Source organism: Tachypleus tridentatus, chromosome 11 (genome assembly GCF_004210375.1).
Source record: "Tachypleus tridentatus isolate NWPU-2018 chromosome 11, ASM421037v1, whole genome shotgun sequence".
Lineage (NCBI taxonomy): Eukaryota > Metazoa > Arthropoda > Merostomata > Xiphosura > Limulidae > Tachypleus > Tachypleus tridentatus.
In genome coordinates this window covers 41,921,927-41,937,876 of record NC_134835.1, presented here as the reverse complement: position 1 = coordinate 41,937,876, position 15,950 = coordinate 41,921,927, and the positions used below count along the sequence as shown (strand labels likewise).

The following is a 15,950-nucleotide window of genomic DNA, read 5'->3' as shown; positions in this document are numbered from 1 at the left end:
TAAGCGTCTTGAACATGGAGAAACTCTGTTGAGAAAATTTCATGCACTGAGACAGCCTCTCTAACATCAAAGAACTTAAGCATCTTGAACATGGAGAAACTCTGCTGAGAGAATTTTGAGCACTGAGACAGTCTCTACTTTCAGCCCAGAAAGAACTCATGTTTAGCACCAAATATGAGTTTCTAAGTGATATTTCCTCAGTATTTTTATGAATTTCCAAGTACTATGCATAACAACTCACAAGTAGTTCTGATACTTCATTGTTTTAATTCTGCAACTCAAACTTTTCAAGAACCAAAAAAACATACCTTGTTGATTGGTTTGTATTTAATGAGTAAATTGGTCACTGTTCACTTGTACCACTAAAAGATTCCTTAACTGTTTGTATAAGAAAAATAAAAAGTGTTATATATTCCACTGACAGTTTATTAGTTGTTTCATTTATAATATACACAAAAAAGTAAAAAATATATAGCTATGATACACTCACAACTCTTTAGATAGCATTTTTCCAGAGTTTAAAATATGCATTTCCAATATTCACATACTTCAAAACAAAAGTCCCTACTTCTGTGACATCTGTTTAACAATTGGTAGGCAAACAATAATTTTCAAGTACAAGGAAGTTTTATTGATAATGGAACATATTACATATTTTGACAAAACACTGATCTTCCCTGTTCACAAGTAAAAGACCAATGTTTTGCAGAAATATGTAGTATCTTCCACCATCAATAAAACTTCCATAAGCTTATAAATCAGTGTATGCCTACCAGTTGTTATATAACATATATGCTTCCTTACTAAAATATTTGTTTAAAATGTTATTTGCCAACTTAGAGCATTATTGCATATTGCTCACTAGTGTTCATATCTTTTTGCAGTTTTTACATATTTACTCTTTCTCTTAAATCCAAATAATGGCAAACTAAAAGTAATTAAAGCTCAAAACTAGAATTGTAAAAGATTCTTATCTTCCATGAGAAGATGGAGGGGGGATACGTAGGGGAGTTTGATCAAATGAAACACTGGAAACAGAGCAATGGGTGTCTGCAATTCCTAATTTTGAAGAGCACAGTATTGAACAAGTGTGTGTTGAGACATAACAGGAGGAAGATGAAGACCACTCAAGAAAAACACAGCTACATTGTGCAGATAATATGTAACAAATTTACTGGGATTTGTCCACAAACCACCCTGAATGATCTCCTCCAAATTACAGCAGTTTTGACTAGCTAAAGATATAATAAGATGATAAAGCTGGTACAAAGAAACATAATGTAGAGAGGCACTGTCCTCAGTCACATAAGATTATGCTGCAGATCATGAAAAGGATTTATCAGGATAAAGAAAATGACTCTGTAGGAGAGTCTGACTGGAGGGTAGGCATATAAGTAAAGACCTCTCCAATCTCAGCTGAGGGCATTCATCCCCAAAGCTGAGGAGCAAGAATATGACACACAGCCTGATGAACAGCCTAAAATTCCAGGATGTTGATATCAAGAGAAGCCTCCTCAACTGATCATGGACTCCAAAATTTCTTGTAAATTGAAGAGCCTCCCAATCAACCAAGGAAGCATCTGAATAATTGAGACACATAATGAGAAAAGAAACAAAAATAACAAATCAACACACCCACAAAATTAGCCAATGGTAACAATTATCTACATCAGGGATGACAAACCTTTTGAGAGTGTGTGCCCAAATTGGAGACACTCCAAATTTAAGTCAATTTCTGAAAAAATTATCTTATGTGCTCACAGTAACTTTTAGCAGCAGATTGCCATTTATTATTATTCTGAATTATTTTAACTGAAACACCTTCAGGAGTTATGTGTTATTAATAACTATAGTATTTTACAAAAAATAAAATTAATGTATTAGTAACAATAATAATGGACTTTTTCAATGAAAAAGAATGAGTCCTCTTGCTAATTTACATTTATTTATCATTGTACTATTAACAGAAAGCATTTTGTAATGTGATAAGCTTTGGTTCATATTATGTAACATAAAGAAACAAAAATGAGGAGAGAAAAATAAGCATATTTTACTCAGTGAGACTTTTGCTGCTGCACCGCCAATGACAGATAATTTATATCAGACTTCTATTTGGTTGTGTTGAGAGGTATGCAGCACTAGTTTCATCAGCAAGCATATTCCTATAATTACACATTTGAAAGTTTATCACTGAAAATAATGACTCATATAAATATGCTGATGAAAATACTGCCTTTGCTGACATTTTTATGAGTCAAAAGTTCCAGGAATGGAATTCCAGAGTTTCAGAACCTCATTTTTTGCAGTTTTGTGCATTATTCCAGTCACTAACCAATCTCTTTTAATATTTTCTTGTTCAGCTCTTGAGTCGATAAATTTTTGCTTCCAAGTTGAGCTGCTTTGTAAATTAAACAGTTTCATCTCAAAATTATCCTAATCAATCTACTGTAGCATTTCCAAACACAGTTTGTTTAACATCACACTGTCTGCATACTTTATGAATTTTGCAGATTCTTCAAATAACCTGAACTTATTAAATCTCAAAAGAAAATTATTTAAAAGTTGAATTAATGATGCTTAAAAATTGCATTTGCAAGCTCCAAATGTATATTTTCTCATGAATTTCAAGATCTGTCACATGTTTTTTTAGATTTTGAAAATATTTAAAAGTGCCATTGTAAACATCACATTTAATAAATTTCAGTTTGATTTCAAAAGCTTTTATGTTAATGAACATAACATCAAATGTTTTGCCAGATTTATGCAATTTGGTGTTCAAGTCATTTAAATGTGAAGAAAAATCTGTAAAAAAACATCAATCTGCAATTCCACACAACATCAGAAAATTCTTGACAAGAAAATTTTTCATATGCAAAAACAGACGAATTTCTTCCAAACACTGAATAAATCATTTAAAAAACATATACTCAGCCAATGAACATTGTTGTACACAAGTATTCCTGTGTACACGAACTTCACTTCTCCCAGGATATTCTGAAATTGTCTTTTTTCAAAGCATGTGCAGAAATAAAATCATATACCTTGGTTACAATTTCCATCACTTTTTCAAGCTCCTTAAGGCCAGCTTTTGCATATAAAGTCTCCTCATGTGTAACACAATGAAAGCTTACCAGTCGATGTCAAACATATTTTGCAAATAGATTTACAAAACCTGCTTATTTACCAATCATGCTAGGTGCACCATCAGTTGCCTCAGAAAGTATTTTTGAAAGGTCAACCTGTTGATTGGATAATTCGTTTACTACTGATCCCAGGGTGATGGCATGACCCAAGAGATTGAGGAAGAAGTGCCACTGGTCAAGAAGCATTCAATAAAGGGAATGCATGTGCACATGATCTAAGACTTCCCAAAAGAGATATAACCTCTCATACAGATATAGAAGAATGTAGAGCCTTAATGACTTCCAACCCCATATCATGGAGCCCAAGTGGAAAAGACTGGGCTCTGACCAAGATGGGAATTGAAGAGAACACCAAGTGTAAAATATACTGCATAAGTTTGTAAACAAAATCCACTGAAGCAGCTTCTTTAAGAAGTAAGTGAAAGTGAGTAACTAACATGGCACAGAAAGAGGCAAGCAGCAGCCAGTTGGTCATGTAACAATGAGTCCAAAGACCCTGTGAGTGACATGCAAAAAGAGTGTAATATTTGGCAAAATAGAGCTGAAGAAAGGTCAAATGGTAGTGCCCAGATCTGGAAGACAGAACTCTCATGGTTAAACCAAAACAAATGATGTGATACTGCAATTGGAATATGAAGTCAGGTAGCCCAAAACGTTAACCTGGCCATCCAAAATTTCAAGAAAGATACCTACTGAAATGAGAGATAGAACTATATGGTGAAGCGAGATGTCTCCAAAGGGGTTTACAACCAAGAAAGATCTATGATGGGTTTCTGATATTCCATATTTGTGAAACGTTTTTAATTATATTATTTTTACTATTTATTTTACCTACTCTAATCGTAACTAACCTGAACATATCCATATTTTTTACATTTCAGTTCCTTTTATGGAAAACAAGAAATAAAGTACTTACTCAATCTTCTTTTTTCTTGCTGTAAAATGTTGAGGTTACTTAAGCCTATTGTTTTTATAATAATAATAGTAATGCACTAAATATTTGTTAATTAAATAACACAAAAAAACACATACTAATTACATCCAAAAGGCAGACAGTTTTCTCAAATAATTACAAGTTTTCTGGCTTTCTAACCATGCAACAACAGCTGTTACCAGTTCATTCAAACTAGCTGTCATGATTCCCATGGACACCAAAGTTGTATTATAAGTGAAACTGACACTTGTCTATTCAGACGTAACTTAATACTAAATGTCATCGAATAGCTCAAACCTTGATTTTCTATTAGTTATAGGTAACATACAATTAAAATGTAAAAGTTAATTAATTAACAAATCCTGAAAAAGAGGAAGTGACAAGTGGGTATAGCAAGAGGGATATGATTTTCTATTTGACAGCCCTGTAAACATACAAAATTGAACACTATAAAAATTATGTTTTGTCTCAGCAATCACAACTTTATAGTGAGAAACTTAAATATAATTTCGTAATTTTTGAAGACGTGATGAATAAAACAGAGAAGATGCTTAGAAAAAGTGTCACACTTGGGAAACTTCAAATTTTTTTTAAAAATTGCATTGTACATTTAACATCTTATGACTCAAGCTTTTAAGACATAGATTATTAGTTAAAACTTTATGCTTTGCTGTTTGGTTTAATGTAGCCAAAAGTTAATTTAAAAAATTTGGAACATAAGATATTAAAAATTTGTGTCATTCACAGTAAAGGATACCAAGGGCAAAAGGGTTAAATCTCAAATTCATATGAAAAAAACATATATTTAAAACAAACAAGTATAAACAATAGAAATCAAATGCAAGAAGCAAAAACTGATATAAATTTTGTGACATGAAGAATGATTTAAAGCACATGCCTGTAGATACAACAAAATGCCAACTGAGAAAGTGAAAATAGTGCAAGAGTAGTAAGAGAAACTAGCAACACTTGTAACAGATGACACATTATGACCGATAGAGGGTAGTCACATGATCAGCATGTGTTCAGAAATTGTGAGAAAATGAAGTAGTAGAAAAACTGGTGCACTGATAACAAACATTTTGATGGCAATGCTTTGAGGGTAAACCAGAATCAAAATAGATTTCGGTGATATGAAGTGGTACTGTTTTGGAAAAAAAACATCAGAAGAAAAAGACGTTGCAATGGTCTAAAGTAACTTGCCACTACAACCAGTGTAGAACAAAAAAAATATTAATACTTTCACAACCACAGAAATCAAAAGGAATACTTCAACTTACTGAAATACAAAGTTGACAACTTATCACAGAGTAAATAAATATGTGCTGGGCCAGGACATGAAATTAATGATAATGAACAGTACAGTATATATAACTCCAGGTTGATAAGTATTCCAATAATTACTGAATTGCAAAAAAAAAATCTTAATTGAAGAATAATACTATTCTATATATTTAAACTACAAAATCACAAACATTTAGTAATAATCAAGAATAATATTCTTCAGCTACGTCTCGTGAACTAACTTGTTAAAACTCAGTGTAGGGTTTTCATTCATACAACTTTAATTATATCTGTACATCACCACCAGGGGAACTAATACCAGTTTCTTAATGCATGCATATGTACTCAAAATAAACATGATCATTTAGAAGGTGAGCTAGCATTTTAATGTAACTAAAAATTCACAGATAAACTAAATGATAAAAGGAATAACAAATGAATGTTAAACAAAACCATAACCAAATATAAAAACATAATTTATTTCACAATCTCTGTGTTGAGATTGCATCAATCATTTGTTGGTGTAACCTCTTTCATGTACTTTTGATATTTACATAGTTATAATTATGTCACATAAATAAAAACGTAAAAAACAAGCCATGTGACAAATTCACCAAATCATCCTCTTGAACCACCAAATCATTTGTAGGTGGATGTTATGAAATTCATAATGATTTACTACATTCATATTCAGATTTTTTATAACTAATCTCAGTATGGGCTCAATCAATATGACCAACCATGTGACCTCTTTGTATCTATTTAAACTCTTTTTAGATTTAATACTTCCAATTTGCAATATAACGTGTATACCTTCACAACATGTAGCAGTCTTTCAGTTAATATTATGTTTTAACATATAAAAACTCATAGGATGCCAAGCCTTTTGCATGTGGAGGATATCAAACAAAATTTTTTTTAGGTTTTATATATTTGCAGTTGATTAACCTAAAAATCATAAATAACTACATTAATACTATGGTATTCCACTATAATTTAATAAGCTTAATAAGCAAGGTTTATTTAAATTTTAAAAAATATGAACTTCGAGCAGACTAAACACACAACCCATCTCCTTGAAAACTTGGATTGAAAGAACTCAGTAGCTTTTATAAAGATAAAAAAGTCTGAGAAAACCACTTCATGGATATACTAAGCTGCTGATTTGCTATTCAAGTCATATACTACAGTTAGAGTATGCAAGGAACCATTTAAAACATAGAAAGAGTTGAAAGGGGCCACCAATTTTGATTCAATACATAAGCTATATCTCAGCAAGATAAAAAGATGAGGTTTTTATTTTATATTCTAGCTTGTCAATATTAGTAATGTGAGTTCCTAATTTATATAAATTATAGACTTCGTATTTTGACGTCAGAAACTTCTAATTTTAAACTGATGCATTCAACATACCATGTGACTCATTAAAATATATTTTTAAATGTGTTATTTTAACATTTACTTTTAAATTAAAAAATTAACTCGTACATAATATTAAAGTTTGAATTATAATTTACAATTTGATTCCAAATTTGCTGACATAAATTCATAAAATAGTAGTACAATAAAATTTTTAATGCAAGTCAACAAGTGTGATGACATGGCATTTGAACCCTGATTCATTGCAAAAGGGGTAATAAAATAAAAATTTGTCCATTAATATAATGAGTATTTGTTTTGACTGATCTGTGTGCACAATCATTTCCATGTTAAAAAAATTTAAAAACATTCCTTATTTCAAAATTTGTAAATTTCCTTTGTGTAACTCCTAAGATTTCCTCAATGTATTTTAAGCATTTTTTAAAAATAAAACTTTATCCTTTATCTGTTATGTTATCTATGCTATCTCAAAACGATATTGGTCAATTTGATGGCATTTAGGGCATGCGTAGCTCATGTTATGCTATTGAATTGTGTCATCCGTGTTTTATTATATGCTATTATTTATTTGCTTTAATCTCATCTTAACTAACCTTAAAAGGTCAATATTTTTACATTTTAGTAACTTTTATAATTATACATGAAGAATAAGAATGAAAAACAATAAAGAAATAGCATACTTACCCAATCTTCATTTTTTTTGCTCTCAACTGTTGAAGGAAGTTAACCCTAATTTTTTTAGACTATTCATAGCATTGCCCTTAATTTTTATTTTATTAAATATTGCACCAAATGATATAGATTAATAACATGCAAAGAATAAAAAAAATCCCTTATCTCTCAAAACCTTTTTGGTTTTCTCATCCTGCAACAAGAGTCATTACAAATTCATCCAAGCTAGTCATTAACATTCTCACAGTAATGATACTTGTACTCTGAGTGAAACTGACATTTAACTGTTCAGAAGATAACTTTATACATCATTTCTTTCACAAAAATTGTGAATTTCTAATGGCTACATGTGATATATATACAGGGGGTGGACAAAAGAAAAGAGACTCCCCTTAAAAATGTTAATTTGTTAAATTTTTTATTAGATAACAGAAAAAAATACATAAAACTACATGTTTTCAGAATGCACTCAAAGAAGCCTGTTCAAATATGTACTGAAATCCCAATTTTAACACCAACATTCATAAATACTGAACTTTTCATGATTTTAGTTACATTTTCTCATAAAATTGTTGTGCACCTGCTGTAGTTTCTCAGATCTTCTTATTTCCAATTAGCTTATTCATTAGGCTTGGTAACAGCTGATTAATGTGTAATTTTTGTTCAACAGGAATTGTTTGTTAGAAGTAGTACAAACTGTATATCTGAAGTTTGTTAAACAAGAACTGGTGCACTTATTTTGTTCAAAATAAGTCCACTTTTTGATGTTAGCAATTTTTCATTATTACCTAAATATTCAAGTAAGCTTTATAAATCAGATTTGTTAATACTTTAAAATTTTTTTAAAAGAATTTTGAAAAGTTTGTCACTTCAGATCAGGAAAGAATCCACAAATTACTATAACTGTTTACTTCTTCATATGCATATAAAAATTTACACAAATACATACATGCTTCTCTGTGTATTAACTACAATAGTTGAATGTTTCCAGTACATCAACTCATTAATGTAAAAATATTCCATATCAGCTCGAGCCAGTGAAAATCCAAAGATGTACCTTTCCTCTCTTCCAACTTAATGCTTTCATCATTATCTTCAACTTTTGTAGTTAAATCCAATTTCATGTTATGCTTTGCCTGATGACAATGAGAATTTTAACCATTTTACTCCTTCCTTATTTGAGTGAAACAGATTAAAAATTAGAATAGTACACAATATAACTTCACTTATGGTGAAATTTAGGAAAATGTTTCAAAATAGGATTTAAATACAACAAAGAATTTTGCAGTGAAGTGTTAAATTTTACTCAAAAGAGTTACACTCAAATGACCAAACAATTAATAATCTTGATGAAATTTTGTGAACGGATGGTAACTGCCTCTTGTAGAGACACCTGTGAAGAGAATGACATTTCGAAAGTCTATCGAATTTCAAAACGTTGTCATCTATATTGTGTCTCTACAACAGGCAGTTACTATCCATTCTACAAAGTTTCATCATGAATACAGCTGAGACAATCTATCGAAGAATTCATGATTTTATTAAAATAACAAGTTAAAACCCATTACAACAGTGTTTTGTGAAGTCAATATATATATACATACAATATATAGAGTTCTCATAGAGAACTTACAATATTCATAAAACTTGTAAATATAATATAATTTTAGTAACTTCAAGAAGCTGAATTGATTTTTTACCACACTTAGCAATAGTTAAAAATATCTAAGTCTGGAAAAGGTAGCCTTGATATTTTAATTACTTCCACATGGCTTCAGCATATGCTGATATGAAAGGCACTACAAGTAGTAAATAATACAACAAATAAATACATGAAGCAGTGATGTATCAAATTATCGTGACGTTTTCATAATAGTTCATTTACTTAAACTTCTTTCATTCAGACTGCTGATATTGAATTAAAATGTAAAAGTGTATATATCTTACATTAGATGCAAGACATTTATGGTAACATACTCACGATGACTCAGTATTATACACAATTTAGTTATTTTAGCTATCCTTATTCACACTGTTAAATATGTAAAGTTTGTTATAAAAAAATGATGTCTTGGTTTTGTACCAGTTGTTTAGTATGTCTCATATTTATTTAAAAGAAATAATGCTTAGCTGCATAGCATTTTTATCTTTTCAAGATTGTACAACATGAACAAATGTTTAAACTTGGTTAAAACTGTGTAACATATCTATAGGCTTTTGAACAGAAATTGACAATGTTGTATTACTTTTAACCTCGTAACAACCTGAGAACAGGGTTAAACATGATGTATTTCTAAGTAAGTTCCTGTTGAATAGTCCAGCATATTCCTGATTATTCAACAGGAACTGATATAGAAATATGTTGTTTAATCCTGTTAATGGATAGTTACAGTTAATTAGCATGTCTCAACATAGTTCAATAGAAAGTAACATAACAATACTAAATTATCAATAACAAATAGTTACACACACCATTATTTTTTTTTACAATGTCATACATAGAGATTCTTTTTCAACTCTCCTTTCATTAAACATCAAAGGTGTTAATACTATCAGGAAAACCATTCTTAGCTGCAGAATTTAGATGTTTTTTTTTTGAGTCTAAAAAATCTGAACATTAATGAATGATGGTTTGATATTTACTAGTGTAATGTTTTTACAATTATATGATGTTTTGAACATTGGGTGAGACCTCCTTTTTCTATTTTATGAGAAGATGAAGGTGTTTTATTTTACTTGCAATTCATGTTTCTTTGAAGTGCTAATTAGAATGTCAATTTGCAATTTATAAAATAACCATTTTACAGGACATTACATTACAGATTTCAAGATACTTACTACCGGAAAACTAGCATGTTGTTAATATGAAGTTATCAATAATAAAAATTTAATTAAAATAAATGAATGAAAAATAAGTTGTTACATGTGAAACACAAGAAGCAAATATCAATACAACTTACTTTCATACACTCTGTCTTCCTGAACATCTTTGTACAGTTCTAAACATCTTTCTTCCTCACTTCTACTATTTTCTCAGCCTCTGTTAAACCTTTTAGGGGATCAATATAAGTTTAGGTTCACCCCTTTTCAAGTTATACAAGTAGCCATGAGCATCATATCTGTCAACAAAACAGAGAGAAACAAACAATTCATATTAGACATTATCAAAAGGATAAAAATTTAAAGTTTTAACTTGAATCTATAAAATTTCTATTCCTGATTAACTCTGCTAGATAAAAAGCAAACAAGTAACATCATGGCTACACATATAGATATCCAGTTACAAAAAAAGACATAATCATAAAACAAGTATATAATATTTATGTTCTTAAATGAGACCAGACTTCTGATGAATATATATTTTTGGTATGTACTGTATATAAATTTAAGCATACTTCAAAGCTTATTTCAGATAAAGAATTCCAAAAATTAATGAATAGTGTTCTATTAAGTAGTATATAATATCGTCTAATCATTACAGTTAATAGTCTGACTAAATATTGATTTATATGTTTGGTAAATCAGGTCATGTTTGTTTATTCTTACAAGAAATACAATGACAGTTAAGTGAAAACACTATTAACAATATTAATAGAAAATTAATATCTTTTCAACCAGATGTTCCAGCAACTGGTGTGTCATGATAACTATTAAATTTGACACAAGTTTTCTTGCACCCTTATACCATTTGAGTTATTAAATACTGAACCTGCTGACCTATCTAACTTACAAAAGTAATTTGAAAGTTTATAATACATAATGTGTACTTATTCATTGTCACTGTTATGTAATTTGAAACTGTAGATTTATGAAAAGATTAAAAGCCCTCATAAATGCTGACAACTACTAAAATACAAAGAAATCCAATAAGAAATCTTTAACACGCTGATTTTATTTAATCTATGAATCAGGTAGATAATGTAACAAAGCACCATCAGTAACATAATGAACCATAGTGAAACAACTATTGATATTTTCCCAAGAAAAGTTTGATAAAATATACATGTAAACACAGTATGTTTATACTAAGCACCCAATTAAATAAACTGTATAACTTCCAAAATAAACAGAGTCTTACAACTACACAAATGCTACATTAAACATACAGATGGTAATAAGGTTTTAGGCAAGGAATGATCAGTGGTCAAAAAATGACTTTTATTTCAATAAAGTATTAAAGCATATTTCTCTTTAAGACATAAAACCCACTACAATAATCCAAACTGGACACAGTGGTCTTATATGTGTTAATTAAACATTTATGTTTATGTTTTAATTATTAAAAACAAATGTTGAATGGAAAATGGAACCACTAATATCAAGTTTAAAGCATTATTTAGCAAATATCAAAGCATGTATGTTAAAATATAAGGAGAAAAAATTAAATATAAAAAGAATTAAACATTCTACTACAAAATAATGTAACATATTATATGGTTCAAATGAGTAAATACATATGTATGATAAATCTTTGAACTTCTACACTGTTTTATACGTAACAAGAATTTAAAATGTTTTTATACCACTAACTCAGAAAATGTGAAAACAACTTCACTATTTGCTGTGGTTGAACAGCAGTCTTTGGCACAATGTAAGAGAACAAGAATCAAAGATATTTGTTTAATGCAAATCCAAGCTCATTTTCTAACAACATTGTTTAAACTTCGTGAAACTCTTGTAATTCATACAAGGTCAACTAGCTGAGAGACAGTAATAGAAGAACATTATTGAGCAGCTACAGTCAGTGTGTTATATGCCTTGGAAGCCATAATTGTGTTTAACACCTATTAATAAAAAAACTACAGAATTTAACCAAGAATGTTTATAGATTTTAAAAGTTTGTAATGTTCTGAGTTCTGAGTTAATATTGTCATGCCTTGCTCAAGCTGGCTGACTTTTCACTGAGGAAGAAATACAGTATTGTTTCTAAGTTTGTAAAACTTGTATACGAACAACCATTTGCAGCAATTTCATTGAGGTTTAGCATTTAAAAGGCCATTGATTAAATCACCAAGTTACTGCATTTTTCAACTGGTATATTCCAGCTCCATATCAACCAAACATGATTGCTTAAATAATACATCTGGTGATAGTCATGGTTGGACAATACTTATATATATCTGCCTTGGCATAAATTTATATTTTTGAGCTCATATGTGACTGTACAAAGAGTGTATTGTTTCAGAGTGAATTTTATGCAGAAACAATTGTTTTTAGATGAATACTGTATATGCATATTTGTACACATTCAATTTGATGAAGTATTTTACAAACAACTACCACTGAAAATCAGTAATTAAGGTTTCAAAAAATGTTGTATATCCAGTGCAGTGGATGGAATGCTATGTGAGTCAGATAAGGATGAAGCAAAGGTTCAAGGATGCAAATCTAATGAATACACTGAATCTGGTGGAAGCAACATTCCTGGTAATGACAAATACTCATGTGAAGATCAATGACTAGTATATCCCAGCATATAAACTTTTGAATAACTTTCGTAAAATTGACACTTAAAATTTCAGTGAAAGATGTCCAAAAAATATAATTCATCAATAGTTGTTTCCTGTATTTAGAAACTGATCAATACAATATTTACAACTGAAGTGTAAAAGACATATTTTCTTCAGTTTAACCTTTCAAAATTAGACGAATATTATATTTGGGCACATTATTCAGTTAAAAGGGCATGTTTAGTATATAAACCTTGACAATACTAGTGATAAGGTACTTTGCATTATACAAAATAATTGTTGTATTAATCAGTGATGATGAGAAAACCCACTTGTAGAGAAAAATCTAAGCACGCCCTCTACATTCCTACACTCAATTACACAACCCCTTCAAATGTGTGGTTGGCTATCAGTCAGTTATCTATTTCTTTCTTTGTGAACCTGACGATGACCGAAGAGGGTCGAAACGTTGTTCGGTCCTCTATATAAAAATCTTCTCAACCCATACCAGCCATTTTTACATATATAAATTGTTGTATTAATGGGGCCTTGTGCTGGGGCCTTTCATACTTCTCCAATCCAAAGTTTGTACGTGGAGTCCCATGAACCCCCTCTGTATATTTGTCGTTGCAACTGTCTCTTATGTATGCTTCCAAACTTTGCTCTTTACCACAGGATCCTACTTGTGGTTGTGTTTTCCATTCTCAGTGGACCACACCTTTTTTATAGCAGAAAATCTGCCATAGTTCCTTTTAACCTTCATTTCCAGGCACAATCAGGAAAATTGGATTTGTCTTTGAATAGCAGTATCTGTAAATCGCCCCCTTCTACCATGGCTAATTACTATCACCAACTGTTGCCTATCTTTGAGTCATCTGAGGAAGGCAGATACTCCTGATTGGAAATATCACTCTTCATTTGCTGAACATCTTTCAAACGATCCATCCATTCCCATATATACAGATGGTCTTTCAAGCCTGTATATGCACATACAACTTTGAAAAAAAATATTTTGAACATAACTTTTACTTTTTAGTAACTTATAGATTCCAATCTAAAACTCTACAAAAGTGCTATTGTCAGTGGCAGCTTATTCCACAATTCATATTACACTTTTAAAAAATAGTGTTTTAACTGAGCCTAGCTAGTCTTTTCCAAATCTTAAACTTGTGACTTGGTGTGGAATTAATTTAAAATATATCAGTGGAATTAGGTGGTTTTTATTTTGTTAATCACCCAGATAATCTTATAAGCTTCAATAAGACTACTTCTTCCTCTTTTGAAAAGAAAACAGATCTTAATCTGTTCCTATAAAATCATGTTAGTAGCTGTTCTCTGTGCTATTTTCAGTGAGTCGGTATTATTTTAAGTAAGGATACCAAAAGACAAAACATTCTAAATGTAACTTCTTATTAATATGTAAATATACATCCTAATTTTGTAAAAGTTAAGTGAAAAGAAACAGGGCAATGCTTTAATGACTTGAGGCACTTATCCATTTCGATACCAAGATCTTTTTGTTCAGTTATAGTTCCATCCAAAGATTATGTATTTAAATAAAAATCAAAGGTCCAAGTTCTGGTCAGAGTTTTATCCTGTCTTCTGATATTCAGTTTGAAAATTATTCTCAGTTAAGGGACATTTACAGATTTGTAACATTACAAATCATTTAACTTCAACAGATTCTTGATGGTATAGATTCATCATTGTATGTTTATGAAATCATAATTTCAGAGGTGGATAATTTGCTGTGTGGGCTGATGGATAAGAAAGAACAGAAAGTTAAGTAAATGTAAATGGGGCCCACTCAGGGTCCTTTTCACCCGAAGCAGGAGTCCCGCAGGGAGGGGTTGTTAGCCCTATATTTATCATGTACGTGAGTAATATGCCTCTGTCGGACTGAAATTTAGGTTATGCATCACAGTTCGCTGACGATGTAGCAGTCTGGAAAAGTGCCCCCACTCCGTCAATAGCAGCAACGAACCTACAACCAGTCCTAAATAACATCGAAGAATACTGCCAGAAATACAAAATCAAAATTCCAAAAACCCAAGTCATATTATTCAGCAGACTGAATAAGCTGAAAAAAGATCCACCAAAACTCTATATGAATGGATCACTTTTACTGACTGCTACTTCTGCTAAATTTCTAGGTCTAACCTATGATTCAAAATTAACGTGGCTACCACATATAAAAAATGTACTGATACGAATCTGGAAAAGAGCAAACTATGCAAGAAGTCTTTCAGGTAAAATCCAAGGAACATCACCAGACAACATACTTAAAATCTACAAAACGTACATTAGACCAACAATAGAATATGCATCACCGGCCTGGATTAACATAGCACCCACACATGTACAGAAACTTCAACGTATACAAAATTCAGTACTAACTTCAGCATATAAAGTACCACGTAGCACCTCAACCACATTCATGCACAAGTATGCAAACATAGACACAATATCTGAAAGACTCTTGCATAATTCTCTAAAATATTTCAATAAGAATTGGCATAAAAGGGCTTCATGTGTGATCTCGACAGATATCACGTACATGATGTAAATAGTCCTAAATACCTCTCCCCTTTTAACATATATTTAAGAAATGTAACACAAGCTGGCCACTATGCACTAGACACTTAGTCCTGGTTTCTTTTTATTATTATAATTATTATTTTCTTTTTTAATCATTTTTTTCCTCTCTTTTGAAAGTATTGAATAATAATAATTATTATTACTTTTTTTATTTTGTGTGCGTGTGTGTGTTACTACAAGTAGTAGTAGCATTCTCTCTATCGAGAAAAAGGAGAAAAATACAAATATATATATATATATATATATGAAAATACAAAAAAATGAAAAAAAAACACAAAAGAAATAATAAAAGGAAAAAAAACCCAAAAACTTCTTGTTCGTCCATGCATGGACTAAGCCCTGAAAGGGGCCTGAGTATGTTGTTATACTTTTACTCTGGCCCAAAGCTTAAAAAAAACAAAAAAAAACAAACCCTAAAGACAGACGCTATAATCGTTCGGGAGGGAGGAAGAGGTCAAATGTACCTGACCCTCCTGGGTATTTAACAAC

The 15,950-nt window shown here is 30.7% G+C and overlaps 1 protein-coding gene across 4 annotated transcripts in view; it reads right to left on the bottom strand.

The window, feature by feature from the left end:
* Positions 1–16: 16 nt before the first annotated feature.
* LOC143232022 (uncharacterized) overlaps positions 17–15,950 on the bottom strand; it is an 80,224-nt gene continuing 64,290 nt past the window's right edge. For 3 of the 4 annotated variants that reach the window (XM_076467006.1, XM_076467008.1, XM_076467009.1), the window contains 2 exons: positions 10,374–10,532; positions 17–8,549 (listed from right to left, as the gene is read on the bottom strand). The gene's annotated coding sequence lies outside the window, so the exon portion shown is untranslated. Of the gene's footprint in view, positions 8,550–8,935; positions 9,213–10,373; positions 10,533–15,950 lie in introns of those variants that run through there. The other variant, XM_076467007.1, reaches the window with a different exon arrangement.